Genomic DNA, 21,269 nt, shown 5'->3' on the forward strand with positions numbered 1-21,269 from the left:
GGTCTCAAGTCAGAGTTCATGGTGTGCTCGCTGTGCGCTGGCAGCTCCTGTCTGCTAACACCAGGGTGGGACATTTGGCTTCAGAAGAGGCACCACCATCTAGAAACTCAGGGCAAGGTTGCTGCCTCACATAAGACTACCTGGAATAGTATTTTGTGTATGTGTTCCTCTGTTAGAGGGTATAAGGTGGAGCAGAGAGTCATCCTGCTTCTGTTAATAACAAAATCTGACACACCTGAGCCCAGGAAGGCCAGCTGCAATAAGATATTGAAACCCTCCAGTAAGTGAGGTAGCACCATGCAGCATTCAAACAAGTTATATATAACTTGAGATAAATAAGAAATTGTTTCTTTATGCTCTTTGAACTTGTTTGTGTGTTTCTCATTTGTTCTTTCAGGTAAGACAGTGAAGTCTTTAACTGCTCCAGAAGAAGCAGGTCTTGAAAGAAAATGTCTCTGGCAAAAAAGTACCAGGTAACATTGGTAGTGGGGAATCTTCTTAATTTTAAAAATATTTATCTGAACCAGTCTTGATGAACTGAATTACACCTGAATTTGAAGTTACAGGTTCAGAGGAAGGAAATATTGAGCTCTTAGTCACTGAAACCAGAAAAGTGCCTGCTTTTCGTTTTTATGTAAAGTGCTACTGCTTTTGATATGCAAATGGTGCACTGTACTTTGTAACCTCAGTCTTCTAGAGAGCAAAAGGAAGGGCAGAGAAAAATGTGTGTGGTGCAGGAATTCAAATTATAGTGAGAAGGGTTCCTACTCTCTTTCACAATGCAGTCCTAAATTCCAGTAAAGCACAAAGAGATCAAATCAGCTTGGATTCTGAGGGCAAGGACTGCCCTGCGTTGTAAGGGGCATTTGATAATTCCTTGGTGCCATGAGTATAAAAGGTAACTGGCATGACTGAATGTTAAAGTAGCTGGAGCAAGCAGTAATAGATCTGAGTGGGTTGTAGCCAAGTGACAGCTCATCATAGAATCATCATGTTTTCCACTTAGAGCATCTCTGGAAAACAAGAAAGATGGTTTAATTCTTTCTGGTTTTTCTCTAAAAAGAGATTTTGAGTAATTGTTTTTTTGGAAAACCTTCATTGACATCTGGGCTATAGGTACCTATTTTGAGTGATAGAAGAGTTATTGCCTGTGGTTCAAAATATATTCTCTCACACCCCCACTCCCCCCTCCCCATTAAATCATAGGGAGAATTTCCCTTAGTCATTTTTCTTTTTCCTAAATTGCCTTCTCTTGCACAGAGGTCAGTCAGGCTCTGCTGGCATTTCACAGTGTAGAAGCAATCACTGAGGAAGGCACAGATTTGTGCATGTTTTGGTGTCTTTGATGCACCATTCTTCCTCCTGCCCATGTCTCGCCCCTGAGGAGCTGCCAGAAGAGTCCTAGATGGGCACAGAGGGACCACCTGGGTGGGTCTTTGAGGGCAGCCCCCTGCCCTTCCCATGGCTCAGCTGTACCATGGTGGGGAGCCAAGACATTGTCTCCCCTTCTTCTCCCTCAGTCCTCAGTTCCAAGAAGCTGATTGAGGAGAAACAATGGTTCTGTGATTATATAAAGCAGTAGCAGGTTCCCAGTTTTTATAGGAAGTTCTCATTAACCTCTAAGTCAGTCTTTTTTTTTTTTTGGTATTATCAGGAGAATGGCAACTGGGAAATGGCTTTACTAGGTGTAATAGGATTTAAAGGAAAATGGGTCTCATGAGATGAAGCTAAAATCAATAGGAGATTGCACTTCATGCTGTAAGTCTTTAGGAATCTATATGTACTGTGTGGTCTAGTTTTGGGTTGGGATCTTGTCAGATTTTGCATCCAGATGTGTGCTTTGCAGTTAATAAAATATGATCCTTTAAAAAGTGAAATTGCATTTATTATTTGTAAAGGTGAAGCTGTCCCTATGAAGTTGAAGTGTTGTAAAAATGTCTTGAAGGGTGAAGCAATGGCTGTGTTTTCCTGTGAAGTCAGCAAACTGTGGTTGATGTGGAGTGTAAGAGAGTAACTTCAATTGTTTGCTTTTGTATTCTTTCAGAAGAGGTAGCTCTGTTAACAGCAGTGCACTCCACTGAATTGCTAAAGTTTGTGCAGCTCTCTAGCAATAAGTTTTCCTACTGCAACCCACCACTGAAGTGTCTCTATGCCTGTAAATTGCTTTGCTGATGGCTTTCAGTGACTGTTGGGAGGGTCGCATGTGTATAAGATTCAGAAACAGCTTTTTCTCAGAAGTTTAGGGCAGACAAGTTAACTAGAAATCATCAGAAATTAGGAATATACATGCCAAAAGTCAGTCATCTTCTGCCATCTAGGAATAAATGAATGAATGAAGGACATATATTCTCATTTAATTGAGAATTCTGAGCTTTCTGTGGCTAGGGGGAAAAGAGCTACTTATTTAACAGTGTTTTTAAAAGATGAGTATGTTTGATAAAGTGTAGCTTTTCACAGTATTGGGGAGGCAAAAACAAGCTTTATGATCTTGTATTTATTTCTCAGTCATGTTTACAGACCACTCAGACAATGACCAGAGCAGTTGTCACCCAAACCAGTGGTGCAGAGAAGGAAGAGGATTCCACCTCTTCAGGCCTTCTGGGTTTTAGCATCATCTTTGATGTGCAGACAACTTTTGCTGGGAAATTGCCATAAGGCAGATAGGTGGAGATTGAGGGTAGTACCCATTGTTGGTTCAATTCAGATTGTACCTATTCTATTTCAAAAGATGAATGTAGATAATTGATAAACTTAAGAGCTGACATGTAATATTTTTCTAGCATGGCCTGGAAAAGTGCCTTTGCTTTTTGCGATCAAGGACTATGTGTAGTGTGCAAGGTCTTGATTAAAAAGAGAGTTTTTCCCTTGTAAAAAGGTGTCTCTAGCTTTTGACCAGTCAAACATTTGCTGTGTTTTCTGTGACTTCATGCTGTTACTAGAGATGGTGACACATAACCAGATAGCTGCCTCAAAGTGCCATGTGCTCTGGGAGCAAAAGGGACTGTACAGAAAGCTTCTCAATAACTTGGTGATACTGCTTCTCTCACCAAAACCTTCATGAGTCATCAGAGATTGCCACATTTTGGTTCTGCCATAAACAAGACTCAGGTTGAATTTTGAAAGTATTAAGAGGAACTTACTGTAAATGTTTCATGTTCTTTCCAGAAAAATTTTCTTGTGATTGTTTGTTTGACTCCAGTGACATTTGTTTCTCTTTTATTATGGATGAATCATTATAGCTGAATGTAGAATTCAGTATTCATACTGAGGTCAAATTCATTGCTTGCATTGGCAATTACAATTTCATTTAAATCTGTAGTTCACATTTGGAAGTAGCTGTGGCTTTTCATCTAGCCTCTTCATTGAAAGACATGTTTTGTATCTCCATGCCCATTGTTTGGGCTGTCATGTGAATTAAACCCAATTAGGATGACACCAATATTCTTTTTCTCATTTTCCTAACCTCTGTTTTATTACCCAGTGGATGCATGCAAACATCCAGGGATGGTGTTAACAGGAGGCAGAGAAACCACAGGACACTTTTCTCTGCAAACCTTTATGTACTAATTTTTTCCTTCAGGTTTTCCTGCTATCTTTTAACTTCTGGAATTTTTTTTATTCTGGAATTGTTTTTATTGGGCCTTCAGAGAGATCAAGGAGCATTTTGATGGACAGTGATGCTCTTAGTAGTCCTTCCATGTGTGCTGTGTGTAACTGAGAGTTGTGAGTGTGCAGCAGTTGGGCAGGGTGAGAGGGCACCACCACAGCACTGCAGCGTTACTGATGCACCACTTGCTCTCAGTGATTTGTGGGTGTGGCTGTAAGGTGTGTGAGAAGGAAATGCTGCTGTTGCACAGGAATCAGATGAACTCACAGATCTTGAGCGCCATTTTTCACTTAGGAAAATTTTGGAATAATTATGTACGCTTGTACAATCTGCATCTAACAATCAAAACACTACAGTGAAACTGAGGTGAAGTTTGGGTAATGTTTCAGTCTAGAGATCTGAAATAAAGACTTTGGCAAGAGTGAAAAAAGTATGTGGACAATCTCTTCAAAATGTCTAAATTTTTCTTTTTGGATTAATTCCTGTAACACTGAGAATTAAAGTTCTCTTTAGTCAAAAATTTCATTAAAATTTTGCACTTGAAATTCTGTAGAAATTTGTTAAAATGTGCATGTAAGTTCCCAACAGCATGGAGTTGCATCTTCATTTTCTAAATCTTCAATGTATTGGTTTTGTGGCCACCACCACCACTTGGAAATACTCTGTGTACAAATATGGAGACTATTTAGGTTTCCATGGCTGTTTTCCCTTCTCAGTGCAGTTCCACAGAATAGTGAACTCAATAAACTAGGTGGCTGACATGAGTTCACCAGGTGAGCTCTATTCAGCCTGTGGAGCAGGTAGTGTCTAAGGGCTTTAAAAATGTCCAACAAAGGTGTGTTATGTTGAAATAAATTCATTGAACAGCATATACTTGGAAAAAATGCAGCTACAAGAGTGGAAAAGGTTAAGGTTTTTGCTCTCTTAGCAGGTAAAGCAAATTAAATCTATATAAACTGCAATGTGCTCACATATCCAGTCAGGATGCAAAGCACTTGAGATCAAACTCATTAAACCATTTGGGTCTATGCTTCATGGTTAATTTAATTAATACTGAGGATTCTCTTAGATCAGTCTGCAGTGTTTGTTGGTTTTGGGGTTTTAAATCATATTACTTTTTCTAACAAAATGAGTGGTTTTCAACCTGCAGGTGTATTTTTCGTAAGTAGAAAGGGATTAAATATATTGGATCTACTGGAATATTTTACTCAGTTCTGCCACTGACAGACCTTGTTAAACTGTTAGAGAACCAGCCCTCTGAACTGGATTTTGAGGTGTTTCTGTTTATCTAAGCCAAATGGGAAGGCAGCTGGATTCCTAAGAAGCTGCCATCTGATGTAGATAGCACAGAATTATTTTTTCCATGATAGTGCTACAATAAAGTATTTCAGGGTCAGAGTGTGCAGTGGGTATGAGAAATGGATGCAGAAGAGTAAATGAGTGTCACTTTTGGAATAAAATAGCAAAACTTTATTCTGCTCTTCTCTCCATCCTCACAGGCACATGATACTGCAGAGACTCAAGATCAGAAGTAAATCAGCTGGACAGTTACCTCCTGCCTTCCTAAATAGGCAAACATATTAGAAACAGAAAAAGGGGCCTACCTACCTCATTCCTGTAAGTACCTATAAACACCCCCTCCACCCCTCAAATCAGCATCTGCCAGGTAGTTGTTTTGGAATGCTGAGCATAAGGATGTGGTGAAGAAAACAAAAATTCTAATTTCTTTTCTTGTTGACAACAATTCATTGTAGCCAACCGAAAAAACCAACTAAAATTATTAACAGGCTACTAGCATGCCTATTGCCTGTGCTACACAGAACTGTTGGATGATGCATTGTCACTCATTAAATGAACCTTTATCTGTGCTTCCTAAAGCTTGGACGCTGCATAAGTTCCTAAAACCATCCATATCGTTGCCGTGTACAACTGATGCTGCAGTTGTGTCACCACTGAAGCTGTTTGGAGCTTCTTTCTTTGCTTTTGTATTTCTTAGCAGTTCATTCTGTAATAATATGGTGCAACCCCTTGTGAGGCTTGAACAGAAATCCCCAGAGTGACGCCCTTGGTCAGGGCAGGGAACAGAACAATGTCTGCTGAATAGCTGCTGTGTAACTGATATTTACCTGCTCTGAACTGCCTTTTCCTTGCTGACTTCTCTGTCCTTTCTCCAGGGAGAAGGTGGGTTTGCTGCTGTGGATGCCTGTCTCGTTTGCTTCACCAAAATGAGTTAGGGCATGCAGGAGAGAAGGGAGACTTTTGCAAGCAGAGCCTATCATGGTGAGTCAGATTTTGTCCCTGCTTTTGCTGCAGAGCTTCTGAGTGTCACCACATTGCTTAAACCAAACTGTTCACACAGAACTCTTTCTTCCCTGGAAGTCTGTTACACGTAACACTTCCTTGGCAGCAGTGCTGGATTGAGAGGTTCTTCCCTACTGCTTCTGCTTCCCCTGCCACATGAAGTCCACAAAAGTGCTTGGAGGGACCTTCAGCAAATTAAAGCATCAAATTGAATGGAGCTGAAAATAATTGCTCTCTACCATGTGCACATGAAAAGTATGAGAAACTGTGCTCTGTAGCTTTAATTTGGAACCACGGCATCTGTCTTGAACGTTATCCTAAAATTTAGTGCATGTGTACTGTATTATTAATTTTGAGTTGCTAAACACCCTCTAAAATACCTCATAGAGATTAATTCTCCACTACTACAGATTAAGTTTTCTGTCATTGTTCATTGTGATTGTAAAGGAGTCCCAGCAGAACTCCTGACAGTCCACACAACTGCAGCATGGACATTGTATCTGCCCTGGTATCTTCTTTTAATGGATTTGTTTCTAATTTTGAAGCTTAACCTTGGGTTTGAGACTCACTGCAAAGAACTTTCTCAACAGCAATAGGGAGAAATGACACCTAGTTTGCTATGGAAGCATTGCCCTTCTCCTCATGATGATAATTCTGTCTCATGTCTTGCCTTCTTTATTGCCTTAATTTCTCCTGGTTTTCCCAGCCTCCCACTTCTGTGTTATCTCAGTTTTCACATCATCTCAGCACCTTGTATGGATGCATCAGGTTAAGCTTCTGGGCAGAGGGTTCCCACATACTGCACTCACATAGGCCTAAGCACTTGTGCATCTGGGAAAAGACAGTTTTGAATTAATTTAGGATTAATTTAAACAAAACCAAATACAATATCTTCTGGAAAATGTTTCCTTTCAAGCAAACCTTCATACCAAATATGTGTAAACAGACTGGATTGTGCATGGATAAGCAAAAGAGCAAAGTTAGAATTCACAAATCTTTGTTTCCTACTTTCAAGCATGAATTTCTCCAGTTCCTGTGTTGTTTTGGGGGTGACATTTTTGTTTTATTTTTGTCTCTGGCTGCCAGAAGTCTCTGCTTGAACATAGATTCCATGTCTGTTTCTGCCTGAACACAGATTCTTTGTCTCTTCCTTTCAGAAGTGGGACTTGATGTTTCAAACTGTGTTAAGGCTCTTGAACTATTGCTGAGCTTATCACTTTTCTCTATAGCTGATAGACAATTTTTTCCCAAGCTCCACCCTCATCTGTGCATACTGGATTTTATTTAAGCTTTTGAGGATTAAGTATGGTATTAGTAAAACCTTTGGGATTCTTGCTGAGAATTGTATAAGTACCATTTTGATAATGGAGAAGCAGCTGTATCCATGTGTTGAATATTCAATATTTCCTCTGTAACTATTGTCACTTCAGAAGTCCTTGTGAGTTTGGACACTGCACTCAGCATCTCCAAGTCCCTGTCTTTCTACTTGGGTGTCAGACTACTTTGATTTGTCCTTGCCAGATCACCAGCACTGAGCAGATTGCATTGCTCTGTTCTGCTGGGACAAAGTCAATCCATGTTAATGGCTTCTTTAATCTTTAAAAGTGATTATTTTATTTGGGGCAGTAGCTCCAGCCAATTCCATTCTCCTGCTAGGGATAGTAGTCAAATAGAGATAAGCAGTTCCTGCATAAGACAAGTCAGACTCTAATCTTGCCTAATGTGCCTAATTTAACTGAAAAAATGTTCTAAACTTATTTCTCAGAAGTTGTAACATTGCATGGCTTATGTGGTTTACCTTCTCCAGCCTTGATTTCAAATTTATCCAGTGTATCTTGTTTGTGCATTTGAACTGTCTGGTTCTACTCTATACTTCTGTTCGGTTTTGGTTTTCAAGGTCTGGAAGAGGGAAAAATTAGAGTAGACCAAGGAACCTGCAGACCTGAAGAAAGAGGAGGAAATTCAATTATCTATTATTCTACTTGGCATAATTTTTTCAATGGTATAAGTCTCTTCTAAGCTATTAATTGTTTTTGTAAAAATAGATCCTTCTTGAATATTCCTTTTACCAACTTCACAGAACTTATTTCTCTGTGTGTCTTCTGATGCCCTGGTTTAGATGGCTAAATCTTCAAGTCACAGGTGCTGTTGTGTTACTGTCTTGAACTGTGGGAGCCCTTCAGGTCCTACTTAGCTCAGTGTCTACTTGAGCAAGGCGGGATTCTGGCTTGTAAATAAAACCAAGTGTCTCTTACCCTTCCTATAAGAGCTTCCTGGGCTCCTCCTTTGCAAAGGAATTTCCAGGTTGTAGTTTGTTTTACACATCTGCATCAGGCAGCTGCTTTTTCCAGCAGGGCTGGTGACAGCATCACCCACAGCACAACTAACTCCTGCCTATGAGTTTTTAGGAAACTGCCTTCTTTGGGATGTAGGCCATGTCCCAGAACTTTTCTGTAGTGAGGAGGTGGTTATCACTTTTAATTTTTTGATGCAGTTACTTTAACTTGTAGTCAGAGTGATAAGACACAAATGTTATTTCATTTTATTTAAGTGCCATCTTGGTTGTTGCTGTGATAGTATTTTTATAGAAGTTGGCTTATTATAGAGTAGTGGCATTTGGTTTTGCAAGTAACTGGGACACATTACCTGCCACTACAGGCAGCTTACTCTTGAATTCATCATTTTGCAGTCACTGTTCATTTTAGGCTGATTTAAGATGATGTACCATTTGATTATAGTCTCAATTTCAATATTGAATTTTTCCTAGGAATTCTCATTAAGATACAATTAACACAGGCTAACTGCTGCATTAGGATACTTGAGCAGCTCTGCCTAATATGGGTGGAAGTAGAACTGTGTTGTAATTACAGGCAATGCTCTGTCATTGCAAGATTTAATTTCTAGTTGGATTGGTTATTTAATAACTGTCTATTATCAGACAATTATATTACATAATAGCAACAATATTGTTATGGCATGAGGTACATACTCTGAATGCAACCATGGAGATGTAGAAAACATAAATATTCCAGTTAGTGCTCTTTACCTCTGCTACATGCCTTTACAGCTTTCATCACTTATTTTGTCAGTGTGAAATAAACTAATTTACTCAGTTCTCATGAAAGCAAAATACTTTTGCTATATATTAGAACTAGAGTAAAATACTTCTAAGTCCTATTCCACAGTGAGAAATGAGATCAATTCTCTCTTGCACAAACTGTTCAAATCTGTTTCTTACCATGAATCCATGTATCTAAAGCGCAAACTACACTGGCTTTTCGGGCCAATGTATTTCTTCTCTTAGCCAGTACTGTCAAAGGTAGTTTCTCATGGAATTTCAGGAGGATTTCTTTTTCATAGTAAACCTATTTTTCCAAGATAGGTAGTTCTAGACCTGGGTGAAAAGAATGAAACGTATCCTTTAAAAAAATGTTCTCACTGGACAATCTAACCATCAGAATATAATTTAATTTAAAAATATGAACTGGTTTAGTTCAGAGCAAGATTCTGTCATTCTACAGAAATATATCTCAATCTAAGAATCTTAATCCATGAAAATTGCCAGTATAGAGTAGTAGAAGGATACAGTTTAATTATTTGATGCAGTATACTTTGATAGTATTTATACACCCCTTTTATAGTTACTTAGCATGAGAATTTGTATTTCATTGGTTTACTGTTAATAATATGATGTGCATATCAGCATGATGTCTGGAGACAAAAATAGAGAGTGGCTGCATAATGAAAGTATGATCTTTGTCTCTCTTGAGGTATTACTATTTTAGAATGGTTAGAAACTCTTTAATTTCTAATGTGTTAAACCTTTAAAATCAGAATGGTTCAAAATAAATATGTCCATCCATTCTAGAAGCTGCATGGGTTCTGTAGTAGAGTTCTAGCATTGTACAACTAAATTATGGTCCAGCCCAAATTCATTCAGAGTCATATTTATGAGTAAATTCATGTGGTTTTGAATTATCTCTCCTGCAAAGCCAGAAAGGATTTCAGTAATTAGACAAAAGCTATGCATACCTGATCTCTTGGTGATTTTAACTTATATGTAAGGGCAGAGAGTGCATGTCTGGAGAAGCTGGCACTGTTTGTATTGCTAAAAGGAAGAGCCAGTTTACAGAGAAGATAGGGAATACCTTGTTTCCAAGTAAATAATCTCCTCTCACATTTCTTTTGAGCTACTTCTGTAAATTTAAAGCATAATTTGTTTCATATGGATGTTTAAAATCTTTGGAAGCCTTACCCAGAGAGAATAAAGTTTTGAGTAACTAAAATAAGTTACAGTGTAAGTTAGACCAGCAAGATTCTAAAAGCATCTCTTCATGGAGCAGGAGAGGACTAGAGGAGCCTTATAAGCTGAAAAGACATTTGGCAAATAGTAAATTTCAAGACTGAAAAGGGTCAAATAAACACTGTGGTGAAGTTCCACATACTTGTTTCCTGGTCACATTTTGCTAAATTTGGAACTGAGTCTACATCCTTTGCAAAATGTGTACTGCATGTAATTATATTCCAAATATTGTTTCACTGGAGGCTATGAGATTTGACTATTTAATTTGTGTTATTTATTGTTGCTGTGTTACAAAAATGAATTGTGCACTGTTGGTATAATAAACTACCAAATGTCTTATTAAACAGGCAGGGATTAAAAGGATGTCTTATTAAAATGTCTTGGTTGAAAACTTATGTGAGTAATTGGATAAATTTTTATGTCGTTATGTTTCGCATTAGGGAGAGATGAGATATATACTTTTTAAGTAGTGAAAAAAGTCTCTTTTTTATCTATAGCTTTAAATTTTTCTTTTTTTAAAAAGTATTCTGTCTGGTTCTAATTCGTTGGTAACTAGCTGTTATCCTGTTTGATTGGTTAGTTTGCTAGAGGTGGTTATATGTTTGTTAGTGTCTCTTTTTAGATATGTTTGCATTTTTCTCTTAACGATTTAGGATAGTTGTTACAGGTGCTATTAACTGTTACAGTTTTAGAATTCTTTCTCATGAGAATAAGTAGATTTCTACCATTATGGGATTCCATTTTTATGAAAGTTGGTAGGTTCTCACAGAAACTTATCAAGTTAGCTGTTACCTTAACTGAAGTAATAAGGCCTGATTTTACAAGGGCTTTCTTTTATAAGGTTTTATTTATATGTAATATTTTTATAACGAGGTATTTTATTTTGTGAGGGAATGACTTTCCCTTTATGGAGAAATTAAGAGACATTTACACTCTTTTCAGCCATTGTTGTTAAGAGAGTTTTTTATTGAATACAAGAAATTATTTCAATATTTTTTCATTGATTCTGGAAGCATCTGCTGGATTGATCAATACTATGATGAGGCAATTAGATACAGTTTTGATTCTTGTGACAATTAAAGCATTACTGAGAGGAGGTGCCTCCCAAGAGGAAGCCAATTGTCTCTTGTGTGAAAGTTTAGCTGGTGAAGAAAAAAATTCCTGAAATTAGCACAGTACTTCTTTTTTACACTGTTTGACAGAACTGCATACACGTCTCAGCTAACTCTGGTATGTGGTGGTGGCTGCACAAATTTGGGGTATTAAAGGACAGAAATCCAAAGAAAATTATGCTTCCTTGTCTCTGCTGCTTGCAGAGCAATTTCCTGCAAAGCTGATAGGATTTCCCAAATAAGTTTTCTACATATGGAACTAATTTATTCATTCTGTGAATTCATAGATATTAAGTGTACCTTGAATTATGCTGATTCTTGTGTGTTGTTATTAACCTAAAGTAGATAGATGGGTCCAGATAAAACTGAAGAGGTTGGCACCTTCAGCATTGAAATCTGTCTTCTATTTCTGAAAAATGTTGGAGCTATTTATAAATTTGGAAGATCACAGGACTGTATGTGGCTTATCATGCTTATGCTTGTTAGTTCAGCTTCTGATGTACTATTGTAATTAACTTTATTCCTAGCTTTCACAATCACAAGGCTGTTTTTCTATTTTTAAGGCATTCTGCAAGAATACTGGATATTTTATCTTCACTGAAGTGCTGTGGCACATTGCAAATGATGTATAAGGCTTAAGTGTTTCTCTTTATTTCCCTTCAGAGTACATAGTATATACATTGTGCTGTTTGACATCATAGCCAGCTTAGTAATGCCCAGGAGAAAGTTTCCAAGGCTTAAGAAGGGAGAGCAAAAGTACTATAAAAGCTAAACCCCAAATTTAATCTTTACACCTCTACTTACAATGAGCAGGGAGCTGAAAAAGTTTTCAGGTTTTTTTTCAGACTGTTTAAAATACAGATGCAGAGAAGGAAAAAGACTGCAGTTGCTCCCTGCTCTTCCTTAGCACATTGCACTCTTTAGAGCAATATGTGCTGTCCATTCTTCCTGCTCCACCAAGGCATGGTGAGTCTGACCTGTCTACAATCTTTCCATTACAAACATTGCTTCATTGCTGCTGTTCCCTGTTAGCAAGGTAAAGTGATGTAGTTCCAGCACTTCAGGTGTTTTCTCAGCCAGGTTTCTCTTTTTTGTCTCACATTAAAAAAAAAGGCCCTCGCTGAAGCCTTTGCTCCCACAGATGTGTGTGCCTTCATCTCAGTGTTGAACAGATGGATTAGTTCATGGATGGAATGGAGAACAATGTGAGCAAATCCATCCCTTAGTAAATTCTTGCAGTGGTTTGTAGAAGGCCTGATAGAACAGGAAGATTTCCAACGTCAGCTTTCAGGGGTGACAGTGGCTGGAGTGGCATTCTACTAAGTGTCTGACATTCTATTAAGTGTCTGACTTTCCAGAGGTACATATTATGGGAACATTTACTGCTTATCTCTAAGTAGCAATTGCAATTATAATATAAATTCTCTGAATGTCTTTCTGTTTTAGAGCTTAAATTCTATCATTTGAATTACAGAGAAGGTACAAAGCCAGATTTTCAACCTCCTGCTGGAGATGATTTGTATAACTTTGGGCCATTTGGCTGTGGTTTTACTTCAGGAGACTGACAGTGTAATTTAATCAAGCAGATGTGGATTTGTATATGTGGAGTAGATATTCAGTCACACAAGCTGTGTAAAAATTGACAGGTCAGATTCAGTACTGCTTGAAATTGCCCATAAAGTTCTTTGCACCTAAATCTCTTTTGGATGAAATCTATTTATGGAAGTGGGGGTCTTTTTCTTACTTTTATTTAGTCTTCAATAATCATTTCTTTGATCACCATCAAAGAAAACGTTGTTATACATAAGAAAATAGTAGTTGCAGTGTAGTTTCTGGGTTGCATATATTATAATGCACATAAACAGATCCATTTCTGTATTGATTAAAACACAAATACTAGTGGCATGAGTTTAGCTCTGATCCAAGTTTAAATATTTGACTGTTTGATGGTGGTGGCTTCTTTTTTTGATATACCACTTTTACTTTAAAGCTAGTGCTTGAAAAACCAAATTATTATCAACTGGGTAAAGTTCAGCTTGTGCCATTTTACATTTTCAAGTATGAACTCCCCACAGATAGTTTGCTTTTCAGTGTGTACTGAGTGCAGCTCCCAGAAACGTGCTCATTCTGTCTGTCATGAAATGGAGAACACTGCTGGTTAATCGACTGCTTCAGCAAACAGAAAAGCAAGAGGTTTTTCCCAAACACTTGTACATAAGAGAAAAGCTGGCTCCAGTGAGTGAACACTGCACATGTGCTGCTTTTGGCTGGGCTGGAGTTAATTCTTTTCACACTGTCTGGTATGGGGCTGTGTTTTGGATTCACGCTGAACACAGGTTGATGATACAGAGACAGTTTTGTCATTGCTGAGTGGGGCTCACACAGAGCCAAGGCCTTTCCTGCTTTTCCCACTTCCAGGCTGGGGTGGGACCTGGGGGTGCACGGGTAATTGTGAGGAGCCAGGTGACAGCCAGGACAGGTGACCCCCACTGACCTCAGGGATGTTCTAGCCCCTCTGACATCATGACCAGTATACAAAGTGGGGGAAGAAGAAGGAAAGGGGAACATTTGGTGTGATGGTGTCTGTCTCCCCCAGCCACCTTTCTATGTGATGGGGCCCTGGTCTGCTGGGCATGGCTGAACACCTGCCCATCCATGGGAAGCACTGAACTGATTCCTTGTTTTGCTTTGCTCTCCTTGTCTTCATCTCAACCTAGGAGTTTTCCAGCTTCTCCCTTTACCAAATCTCATCCTGGTCCTGCTGGAGGGGGAGTGGCCAAGCAGCTGCGAGGGGCTGGGCTGCTGGCTGGGGTTAAACCACAACAGCACATATTGCCTGTCTGGCAGACTGATTTAGTGCAAAGTGACTCACATAAAAAATAAAACCATCATCTTTTCAAATAGCCTTTTGCAAAGCTAAGCAGGGAAAGTGAGAGTTCTGCTTCTTGCAGTCGTTAAGCCACTAATTTGGGTGGGTTTAGTTGGGTTTTTTGCAGGTGATGGATGAACATGATTGCAAGCAAACTTCTCCTTTGTGTTGTTTTTTTTTTCTTGGTTGGGTTTTTTGTTGTGGGGGGCTTGAGGGGTTTGGGCTTTTTGTGGGGTTTGGTTTTGTTTGTTTTTGGTGGGGTTTGTTGGGTTTTTAAAATTCCTTTTGTGTGGTTCATAGTCTTGTCTGTCTGTTGGGCATCTGTCTTCCATAACACTACTGATCTGTTGTGGTGGGACCAACTCCCTGCACCACATCATAATTTTCTCTCTTTCCCTCCCTCCCACACAGCCCCTTGTGCTTCATAGAAAACCTAAATGAACTTAAAGGTCTTCATTGAAATCCTTCCTGCTCCACATCCACAACTTTTTATTCTGAGCCTAAAGTAACAGAATTCTCTCTCTCCTCCTTGCATTTCTGGCTAATAAGCAGCCCTGCTAGTCAGGCAGAGCCATTTTCTGCATGAGCTTTTGAATAATTTCTAATAAATTGACAGTAGGTATTGTTCAAAGCGCTGAAGCATTTGTTTCTAAAAATAATCAGCAACAACTCCCAATCAGCTCTGCTATGCATCTGGCTTCTGATCAGCAGCAAAGCAGAGGAGTTTGATCAATGTCGTTAAAATAAAGGGAAAAAAATTTAATGTTTGAAAGAGAATAGTTTTTTGGATAGCTTAAAGGATTTTTTTTTAATGTATCTGTCCATTTTCCAGGGCTTTTATGATAAAATGCAGGGAAAAATACAGGTATTTCTGAAATCCGTTCAGAATCCAATTTAAGATGTTTTAAAAATATATAAATATTTTTCTCTGCAGCAGATTAAATTTAAAGATATTTATATGCTGAAGCTTGCAGTAAGCTCTACAAATATGTCCTAATTCCTTAGAGTGAGTTTGTCATCACGTTTGTCAGCTAAGGCTCAAGGAGACGCAAATTCTTTTGTATTTTCCTCTCTCTTTTTCCTGTCTGGGAGTTCATGATGAGCTGTTTGTTTCAGAAGAGATTGTTAAGATAGATAGTTTACGGGTGCTCTTTTCATATGTGAATTTGGTACATAAGTTTAAAAAATGCAGACACAGTTGGGTTTTTTTTGTTGTTTTGTTTTGGTTTTTTTTTTAGCCGTTGCCTTTAGACATAATATTCAGTGTAGTGAAGGGTTTTATTCCCCTATCCCCAGGCTCTGTTTTGCAATCAATAGCCTTTTCCATATGTTTTTTCCTGGCATTATGAATTTCCCAGCTTGTACAGTGCTATTTAATTCCATGTCCTGCTTTTCTATAGAATGCAATAATAGATGATGATGACAGTGCCAATTAGAACTAATGGGCTACTTCTTAGAGATGCTGAATATCAATCCTGATGAACTTGGTCAGAAATTAGGCTATTTTAATATCAGACTTAGACAATCTGCTAGTTGCTGTTTTTTGTGTGTACAATTCTGCTGCATGCTTCCTTATCACACTTTCCTTGATTCATCAGCTTTTAGTTCTCCTTGTTTAGCCTGAGTATTTCCTATTAATTACTATTTTTCATATTGCCTGAGTTACAGGAAAAATCATAACTGTAGAGGTAGTTACATTTTATTTATAGCTAGAGAAAACTAAGTCTAAGTTGATTTGAATAAATGAAAGAGGGACTTTTTTTACTGTTTAGGGCATTTATTGTAAAAAATTTTGATGAACAACCGTTCTTAATACTAGGTAATTTCACATTCATTTCACTGAATGGCTTCCCTAGTGCAGGACTTTTCAATTACTTATGTAGTCTAAGTGAAACACACAGTTGCTGTACTTATGTATCTTGAAAATGTTGTGAAATGAATTATTCTAGATGCCATATCTCAAATTTTTATTTACTCATTTGTATGTCTCACTGTTTTAAAACCGTGGAGATAATATTAAATGATAGAATTTTTTTTAGGACAAAAAGGAATTAAGTCTTCTATTCTTAGTTTCATTTTCTAAACTAAATGCAGTAACTAAATTAATGATGAGGAACATCATGTTTCACAGAAATAAGGGTGGGAGTCTCAGGGTTGGGGGAAATTACCCAGTTCTGTTTTGCTGCATTGTGTGTGTGTGTTCTTCCCTGCTGGAGCTCATTTAGCTCAGCACACACTGAGCTAATATTCCAGCTTCTGCTGAATTCCAGCACGTTACACAAATGCCTGCTCATAGCTTGCTATTCTTTCTCTTATGTGCACCTAAGGACTTACAAGGACTTGCTTTCTTGTAAGTAATCTGAATTTCAGAAGTTCAATCCTGCTGCTATTTTTAGAGTTCTTGTAAGAGAGAGAACTTTCTCATTAGTCTGTTACTGAAGCTGTGGGATGAACCAATTGAGTGGATCAGTATTTCAAGGAGTAATGTGGAAAAATCACCATTGTGTGTTTTGTCTTAATGTGAGGAGCAATGTAACATGCAGAGTAACAGACAGTCAAGCCTTGTGTTTAAAATAGCAGCTGAATTGTCTTGGTCAAGGCATGGATGTGCTGCAGACTCCATTTTTAAAGTCTATACTGAACCCTTAGTCGTTGACTGTGCACTTGACATACAATTAAGCATTTGAGCTTTCCTCTAATCTCTGTGTACAAGAAGATAAAGGATGCTTGGAGACTTGTATCAGTAAGACTATTTATGCAGAGCTCATACTGCTAACACTTTTGATGTCCTTTAAGCTTCTGCCTTCATATCCCTGTCAGCTCATTCCACTGCACACATTTTCTGAGTCAAAGTGGCATAAGCTGGGAAGGGAAGAAATGTGTTCACATTCAAGAACACTGGTCACAGTAAGACTTTTCTAGTAGGAGGAGAAATCCTTTCCTTCATCAGTAACTTGTGACAGACTCTACAGGCTTAGGACATAGATAAAGCAATAGGTGTTTCTCATGCAGTAATTATAAAGAGATTTCAAGTGGTGAAGGCTCAGGAAAAAAAAAGAAACTGAGTGTGCCAGCACTTCAGACTGTGCTCAAGAACTTGTCTTTTGAAAGTTAGATCATTGAGGTGCTGCCTTACTCTGGGGAGTGACAACTGTCACAGGGATCTGCAAAAACAGGAAACATTAGCTAGTTGTGGATCTTCTCTAGCTGAGCTGTAGACAGATGCTGTGTGTCAAATTTTGCATTCTTCCCCCCACAGTTTTCAACACAGACATCTGCCGGACACAGACAGACACAGTTTCATAGCTAGAATAGAATTATCATTTCTTTGGTACTTGTCCTTTGTATTTAAGAAGACAAAGTAGTACCAATAATGACCATCTTTATCATGGAAACCCCTTCCTGCTGGTGATCTTATTATTTCTTGAATATTAGTGCTTCCCTATTATTAGAAATATCTTTTCCCTCACATGTTGCTTGAGCTAAATTAAATAACTGCAAAGAACCAATGATCAGTGGGCAAGGCCTTGTACTGAATATAGAACTTGCATAGAAGAAGCCAAGTCTTGACAGAATCTAAGTACAAAGCTGATGTTACAGAAGGTGATGATCTATGTCTGGACTCACAGCTACTTCAGTGTGCACGTATGTAACAAAAATAGTGGAAGCAAGCACACACTTGAGATGTGCTCACACTTGGGGAGATGCTGATCCACAACCAACAGAGTATTGGCAGAGGTTTTCAGCACTGTGCAGCTGTTCCTAAGCTGCTGAGAAAATGGTAGGAAGTATTTGAGTCCTGTGTCAGAAGCAGAACTGGGAAATGGAACTCCTTTTGAGGTTGGAACAAGCAGTGCATGAGAGTCTTGGGAGAAAATTGAGGTATTTCTAGAAACTGAGTGGAGGAAGCTTCTTCAGCTCTTTGTGAGTGACTACTTTGAAATGTCAGATAAAAATAGGGAAAAATGAGAGTTACTGTGGATATTCATTCTTAACAAAGAACATCTGATCTCTGGCCTCAGCTGATTTTGTCTCAGACTCTTACCTTCAAAAGACCTGTTGGAGATTGAGTTCTTTGGTTTGCAATATGTGTGTAGCATCTTCAGTCTGCATTTCATTTTCTTTGTTAACTTCACACAGAAGCTGTTTCAGGGACCATGCAAAGGTAAAAAGATAAATTCAAAAATTGTGCTCAGAATGATGAAAGAATTCCAACTGAAATTCCATCCTGAACCTTTTCATATCTCATGATAATTTTATTTTGAGCTGCTATATCTTTGTGTAGTTTGTCACAGACCAAGTTGGGATCATACAAGGAGCATTCTTCAGTTTCTTGGGGAATACAGCAGAGTAAGCAGTATTTAGTGTTCATCTTAAACTGCATGTGTGAGAAAGGCTGGAGAGGCCTGAGCTAGGTGCATGTTCTTGTGCCCTGACCATTACAGCATTTACAGCCACAAGCTAAATGGAATAATTTTTATTTTAGTTTAAATGGTAAATTGTGATCTAATAAAAAATTTTACTGCAAGCTCATAAGTTGAGTCCCCTTTTAACAGAAGAAGTAGACTGAGTGTTGGAAGTGTTTATTACTCTGTGCAGCAGATGTGCTGAACAAAACTGTAAAAATGTTTCAATCATTGTTTGTTAATATGTGTTGGGAAAAAAGGAATATACTTTGCTTGTTTATGTCCAGGGCAATGATAAAAGTTACATCTCCTCAGAAGAAGCATCGTCATTCGGTTTTGAGGGCTGGATATCAGAGTTTTTAGTTATTTCCTCATAGCTAATGGGAGTTTCATAGTGTAGATATTTCAGTTTGTAAACATTGCATAGCTGGGAATGTGGAGGCATATTCATACTTGGTGATTATTTCTATCTCCTGCAGTCCAAGCACCCTTGAAAGTATTAAGAGTTTTTAAAAGTTGCTTCTGTTAGTTGAGGGGTTTACAGTTGGTTTTTTTAAGCTCCCTGAGGGTAATAAAAGAGAAGGTCACAGGTGAATGTGGTTTGACTGCATTTCCTTTGCAAAATTTAAGCTTTTTATGCTGATACGAACTTTGAAATAATCTGCTTCAGTGTGAGGGTATCTGTGGTGTGTTACATCCATAAGTGAGTTCCAACAAAGAATTGAAGATAATACATTGGTCAGATTTATAGTTCCTGCATGAAAATATATCAGGGTGAAGAAAAAAAAAAGGTAATCTTATTGACTCCTATATGTTAGTTCACATACATAGTTGGAGTTGGGTAAGTTAATACTTGTTAATTTAGGTACTTAACTCATGTTACTGTTGAGTTTCCACACAAATAACTGGGAGTTTTTGCATGGGAACCATTATCTACTGAGATTTTGTTGCTTGTGTTCGTATTTAGGAAATAACAAGAAATACTGTTATATTCTTTTTTCATATCCTAATTCTAACAAATTCATAAAAATTTTGCACCTTCTTACAGTTTTGCCTGTTTTAAAAGCATTATCAGAAGGAATGTCTTCCATGACAAAAAGATTTGGTGGGGTTGGGCACAGTCACAACTGTGGGATTTTTGTGAATGGATTAAAAAAACAGAAACAGTAAAACTGATTGTTAGTGCTTTTTAGAATAATAAGGTGAAGCTTCTAGTAATTGGACTATGCATTTCCAAACAGCAAGATTTATTCTTAGGAGATAGGAGTAGATTATATGGAAAGGAAACTGCTGTATCTTTTAAAAATAAATAAACTCCATTAAATAGTGTTCCTTCTTTCTTCATGTGCTCATGTCTTTGTTTTCATCAAAAAAGAGTGCCTATCCTGATTGAGTCTTCTCTTCTTCATATCAGTATCTCTTAATTAGTACATTGCTTCGGATTTTGGAAGTTCATGTGAAAAAAAAACTTTCAAAGCTGTGTCTGATGAATCTTAGGACAAAGAACAGTTAAAAGGAATTCCAAGTGCAAGTTGCCATTTTCATGTAGGAGAGCCATAAGGATATTTTTGTAGATTCATAATGCTTTTTTAATTAATTGTCTGCATTGTGCCCAAGTAATATTCTTAATGCAAATTAATGTATGTGGTAATTTATCTGTATGAAGAGTAGTATCTATTAGGCTTCTAAGATGAAGTTTATTTTGGCAGTTAATATTATTCAAATAGCAGAAGTGTAATGATTAATACACTAGTTCTTCTTCTTTTTCCTTCCAGATTTCTCAGGGGACAAAACTTTGCTTATTCATACCTTCTACTGTGGCAAAAATGGATTATTTTCACCACCAAAAACCAGCAGCATAACACCCATCCAACACCTGCCTCAAGGAACTCTTATTTAAAGTCTATTGTAAGTCAAATTAACCACTTGCTTAAAGGCAGCTTTAATCAGCTGTGTATCTATTTACAGCTCCGGACCCAGCAGACTCCCCAGGAGCGCTAATCTGAGCAGGCTTTGCTGCAGCTGTGCGGAGAAGGCGGGGAGCGGCTCCAGGGCTTGGGCTGGGCCTGGCCTCGCCTCCCCCTCAGCACCGGGCTGTGGGGCTGGGCTGGGTTTGGGCTGGGCTTGGGCTGGGCCTGCCCGCCCCTCCCTCAGCACCGGGCTGGGCTTGGGCTGGGCTTGGGCTTGGGCTGGGCCTGCCCGCCCCTCCCTCAGCACCGGGCTGGGCTTGGGCTGGGCTTGGGCTTGGGCTGGGCCTGCCCGCCCCTCCCTCAGCACCGGGCTGGGGTTGGGCTGGGTTTGGGCTGGGCTTGGGCTTGGGTTGGGCCTGCCCGCGCCTCTCCCTCAAGGCTGAGCTGGGTTTGGGCTGGGCCTGCCCGCGCCTCTCCCTCAAGGCCGGGCTTGGCTGGGCCTGCCCGCGGTTCCCCCCGCTGTTAGCCGGGTGTCCCCTCAGGAGCGGGCTCTGCGCAGTGGGCCCGGCCCGGTGACAGCAGCTGATCGGGAAGCTGAAGCTGATCGGGAAGCTGGTCTGCAGTGCAAAGGAAGGCTCGGCCTCCTGTTGCTATGACAATTGATTTCAGACGTCGCAGTGGATAAACAGGAGGGTCAAGAGTTCAAAATGTAGGGAACTGCAGGGGTTCAGCTGGTGGTGGTGGCTGTTGGGCCGAAGGCT

The 21,269-nt window shown here is 38.9% G+C and overlaps 1 protein-coding gene across 5 annotated transcripts in view; it reads left to right on the top strand.

The window, feature by feature from the left end:
- OTUD7A (OTU deubiquitinase 7A) overlaps nt 1-21,269 on the top strand; it is a 108,149-nt gene that overhangs the window by 35,531 nt on the left and 51,349 nt on the right. For all 5 annotated transcript variants that reach the window (XM_033070289.1, XM_033070287.2, XM_033070291.2 and 2 more), the window contains exons 2-5: nt 398-473; nt 5,107-5,224; nt 5,782-5,887; nt 20,374-20,506. The gene's annotated coding sequence lies outside the window, so the exon portion shown is untranslated. The remainder of the gene's footprint in view (nt 1-397; nt 474-5,106; nt 5,225-5,781; nt 5,888-20,373; nt 20,507-21,269) is intronic.

This window comes from Catharus ustulatus, chromosome 12, assembly GCF_009819885.2.
Source record: "Catharus ustulatus isolate bCatUst1 chromosome 12, bCatUst1.pri.v2, whole genome shotgun sequence".
NCBI lineage: Eukaryota > Metazoa > Chordata > Aves > Passeriformes > Turdidae > Catharus > Catharus ustulatus.